Consider the following 5,450-nt stretch of genomic DNA (forward strand, 5'->3'; position numbering starts at 1 on the left):
ACAATGGAATATCGAGCCTAACAAAGCAACTGACGATGGACAAGCAAGATCTATTGAAAATTACCATGTCCACCGTTGACCTACAAGGATCTCAGCAAAGCCTCCAAGTAGGTCCTTGGCTGATGAGATGGTAAATATGCCAGCAACTCAACAACGCCTAAAAACCAAACGGCTCACCATCAAGAGAAAGAGAAAACCCCGAGCATCCCTCAGTTTAGCAACAAGGGCAGCCAGTGAAGCAACGGCTCGCTCTCATCAAGGCAGGAAGGTTCACAGGCAAAAAGAAACAGCTAAGGAAGCTCTGTCTCGATGACTTTGTCCCCAACCAAAAGTCGTCTCCAAGATGTACACGGACAAGAAACATGGAGTCGGTATCACCCAACGGGATAAATATGAATGAGTTATACTCTATCATGTATAAATTCTAATAATCAATGAAAATGTCAAAAATGAAAAGAAAGACATCAAAGACTTAGTCAACTGGGCCCTCGGCTAAGTCGATAAAAGTCCTTGGTACCCCCTCAGGGTAAAACTAAGGAACGATCCTTTTTCTTTTGCCGATTCCTACAGACGACTCTCGGCCCTAGGGGAAATGAAAACCCTTGGTACCTAATCTAGGTAAAACCAAGGCAAACAACTCCTCGGTCGGTTACAGGACCTCGACGCCGCCTCAGGATAGGCCCAATGCTCGACGACTTCTCAGTCAACAGTTTTGGCGCTACCTCAGGATAGACCCAAGGCAAAATGACTCCTCAGTCGGAATGAAAGCCCTTGGTACCTAATCTAGGTAAAACCAAAGAAAAATGACTCCTCGATCAGTTACAAGACCTCGACACCGCCTCAGGATAGGCCCAACGTTTGACGACTTCTCAGTCAATAGTTTTGGCGCCACCTCAGGATAGGCCCAAGGCAAAACGACTCCTCAGTTGGAACAAAGCCCTTGGTACCTAATCTGGGTAAAACCAAGGCAAAACGACTCCTCGATCGGTTACAAGACCTCAGCGCCGCCTCAGGAAAGGCCCAACACTCGACAACTTCTCAGTTAGTAGTTTTAGCGCCACCTTAGGATAGGCCCAAGACAAAATGACTCCTCAATCGGAACAAAACCCTTGGTACCTAATCTGGGTGAAACAAAGACAAAACGACTCCTCAGTCGGAATGAAAGCCCTTGGTACCTAATCTAGGTAAAACCAAGGTAAACGACTCCTCGATCGGTTACAAGACCTCGGCGCCGCCTCGGGATAGGCCCAACGCTCGACGACTTCTCAGTCAACAGTTTTGGCGCCACCTCAAGATAGGCCCAAGACAAAATGACTTTTCAGTTGGAACAAAGCCCTTGGTACTTAATCTGGGTAAAACCAAGTCAAAACGACTTCTCGTTCGAATACAAGACCTCGGTGCCACCTCAGGATAGGTCCAATGCTCGACGAGTTCTCAGTCAACAGTTTTGGCGCCACCTCAGGATAGGCCCACGGCAAAATGACTCCTCAGTCAGAACAAAGCCCTTAGTACCTAATCTGGGTAAAACCAACGTAAAATAACTCCTCAGTCGGTTACAAGACCTTGGTATCTAATCTGGGTAAAACTAAGGCAAAACGACTCCTTAGTCGGGAAAAAGCCCTTGGTACCTCCTCAGGGTAAAACCAAGGTAAAATAACTTCTCAGTTGGGAAAAAGTCCTTAGCTCTTCCTAAAGAATAAAGTCCAGGGCAAAACGACTTCTTAGTCGTGAAAAAGCCCTTAGTACCTCCTCAGGGTAAAACCAAGGTAAAACAACTTCCTAGTCGGGAAAAAGCCATTGGTACATCCTCAGGGTAAAACCAAGGCAAAACGACTTCTCAGTCGAAAAAAATCCATTGGTACCTAATCTGGGTAAAACCAAGGCATAACGACTTCTCTATCAGGATAAAGACCTTGGTACCTAATCTGGATAAAACTAAAACAAAACGACTCATCGGTCGGTTCTAAGACCTTGGTACCTCCTCAGGGTAAAACTAAGGCAAAATAACTTCTCAGTCGATACAAAGCCCTTGGTACCTCCTCAGGGTAAAACCAAGACAAAACGACTTCTCAGTCGGTATAAAAACCCTGGTACCTAATCTGGGTAAAACCAAGGCAAAATGACTCCTCAGTCAGGAAAAATCCATTGGTACCTTCTTAGACACCATAGGAGCGTCGCGGGGGGTAAGTGCAACGGCAGTGAGGGGATCTTGGATCTTCGATCCGGAGGGCCCGCGAGCACTCTTGGAAGATGAAGTCTTCCTGCGCCCGTTTGGAGAGGCGGATCTGGAGGAGGAGGAAGAGAGGTACTCTTCAAACTTCTGTTGATCGAACTCGTATTCGATCTCTTCGTTCACCCGGATCTTGAAGGCCGGTTGCGTCATGACGGCCTCGGCAGTGAGGCCGTTGGCTCCCACTGTGGTCGCCAGTTTGTTTTCGTCGAAAGTCGCCTTCATCATTGATTTCATTAAAACTTCAAACGTTACAAATGAATTCAAACAACAAAAAAATAAAGATTACAACTTTTTTGAAAAATAAACACAAGATCCGTTCGTCGTCTCTTGCTTGCGTGGGTCTTTAGCCTGTGACGGGGACGTCGATATCCGTGGACTACCTGGCAATCAGATCTGATCCAGAGCTTCGTCGATCCGCGAGGAGATCTAGAAACTTGAAGCGCCTATCTCGATAAAAGCGAGATATTTGCTCTTCTTAGTATTACCACAACGGGATAATACTAAGGATCGGGTACGGGTGATGTAGATCTGACGAAGAAACTCTCTTGCGTTGAAGTGCTCGATCACTCTTCACTCCGGCAGGGCTTCGTCAATTCTCCAAAATTCCAGATCTTTAAAAAATAAGGCCTAAGGCTTGTATTTATAGGCTTGAGGGGATAACGGAGCGGTTAAAACTGATCGAAAACCGTCAAAAACACGTCCCAAGTGCGAGACAGCTCGGGGTGTCTCGCACCTGTGCGAGACAGTCTGTACCCTCTTCAGTATTTTGGCTCTAATTCTTTCATCCGAACTCGAATTTGAGTGATTCAAGATGTGTTGGAGATCTAACCAAGAGATCTACAACTTTCATGTTTTGAGTTTCTTCAGATTCAAAACGAATCATGGTCAAAACCGCTCCACAAGTTCCGAGACACCTTTGGGTGTCTCGGCCAGGTCCGAGATACCTTTGGGTGTCTCGGCGCTATTTTGGTCATAACTTCCTCATATGATATCCACATGATCATATTCCAGATTTGATGGAAAGCTGACAAAAATATCTACAACTTTCCTGTTTTGCGTTTCTTCAGATTCAAAACGGATCATGGTCAAAATAGCTCCACAAGTTCCGAGACACCTTAGAGTGTCTCGGCCAAGTCTGAGACACCTTTGGGTGTCTCGGAGCTATTGTGGTCATAACTTCCTCATATGAAATCCAAATGATCTGATTCTGGATTTGATGGAAAGCGGACAAAAATATCTACAACTTTCCTGTTTTGAGTTTCTTCAGATTCAAAACGGATCATGATCAAAACAGCTCCACAAGTTTCGAGACACCTTAGGGTGTCTCGGCCAAGTCCGAGACACCTTTGGGTGTCTCGGCGCTATTTTAGTTATAACTTCCTCATATGATATCCAAATGATCTGATTCCAGATTTGATGGAAAGATGACAAAACTATGTACAACTTTCTTGTTTTGAGTTTCTTCAGATTCAAAACGGATCATGGTCAAAACAGATCCATAATTCCGAGACACCTTAGGGTGTCTCGGCCAAGTCCGAGACACCTTTGGGTGTCTCGGTGATATTTTGGTCATAACTTCCTCATATGACATCTAAATGATCTGATTCTGGATTTTATGGAAAGATGACAAAAATATATACAACTTTCCTGTTTTGAGTTTCTTCAGATTCAAAACAGATCATGATCAAAACAGCTCAACAAGTTCCGAGACACCTTAGGGTGTCTCGGCCAAGTCCGAGACACCTTTGGGTGTCTCGGCGCTATTTTAGTCATAACTTCCTTATATGACCTCCAAATGACCTAATTCCAGATGGGTTGGAATGTTGACAAAAATATCTACAACCTTTCTGTTTTGAGTTTCTTGAGATTCAAAACGAATCATGGTCAAAACAGCTCAACAAATTCCGAGACACCTTTGGGTGTCTCGGCCAGGTCCGAGACACCTTTGGGTGTCTCGGCGCTATTTTAGGCATAACTTCCTCATATGACCTCAAAATGACCTGATTCTCGATGGGTTGGAAAGTTGACAAAAATATCTACAACTTTCCTGTTTTGAGTTTCTTCAGATTCAAAACGAATCATGGTCAAAACAGCTCCACAAGTGCCGAGACACCTTTGGGTGTCTCGGAGACACCTTTGGGTGTCTCGGCGCTATTTTAGGCATAACTTCCTCATATGACCTCCAAATGACCTGATTCTAGATGAGTTGGAAAGCACCACAAGTGCCGATACACCTCGGGTGTCCCAGTTCAGCCTGAGACGTTCCGTTATGCCTGTTTGTTCGTTTTCGCCGTAACGTCTTCATCCGAACTCGAATTTGAACGATTCAAAGTGCGTTGGAAAGCCGGAGAGGAGTTCTATAAGCTCCAATGATTAGATCATCTGTGAAATAAATGAGACACGAAGGTCATTTCGTCTTTTGTAAGTGACACGGGGCTCCCGATCAGTTCGTATCTTTATTATTCTGAAACTCCGTTGCTTCACATAGTTTGCCGATTCACTTCAAGCGTTCGTCGACGTCAATCAAGCTTCTGTGAACCAGATGGTGACGTTCATCGTCTTTCCTTAACGTTGAGCTATTTGTGGAGACCCATATGCAATTTTCGATGCCTACAGATACCCCCTCCAAAGCGTTCCAGACTCGTTTCTTTTATAGAAGAGGCCTACAGATACCCCCTCCAAAGCGTTCCAGACTCGTTTCTTTTATAGAAGAGGCTGGAATACTTTAGACGTGATTAGTCCAGCCTTCAGTCGGCATAAAGGACCTGTAGTTAGCTTCAACTCTTGGCTCCTTCGATTTTCGGTCTAGAAATGATTCGTGGTATCAAACTGTCGCGCGGGGGTCAAAACTCGGGCAAAACACCCTTGGGTGCCTCGGCAAGGCCGAGACACCAAAGGGGTGTCTCGGCATTGCCGAGACACCCATGAGGTGTCTCGGCAAAGCCGAGACACCCTTGAGGTGTCTCGGTTTTGCCGAGACACCTAGTGGTGTCTCCCCCTTAGTGGTCCCCTCCGTTTCGTCTTTTAGTCCCTCTTTCATTTGAATTTCAAGAGAGAGGTTTATGGTCCCCCCCATTTGAATTAACCCTTTTCACACTTGAATTTTCAAGAGAGAGGTTTATGGTCCCCCCCATTTGAAATAACCCTTTTCACACTTGAATTTTCAAGAGAGAGGTTTATGGTCCCCCCCATTTGAATTAACCCTTTTCACACTTGA

The sequence above is a fragment of the Asparagus officinalis genome, chromosome 1, assembly GCF_001876935.1.
Source record: "Asparagus officinalis chromosome 1, Aspof.V1, whole genome shotgun sequence".
Classification (NCBI taxonomy): Eukaryota; Viridiplantae; Streptophyta; class Magnoliopsida; order Asparagales; family Asparagaceae; genus Asparagus; species Asparagus officinalis.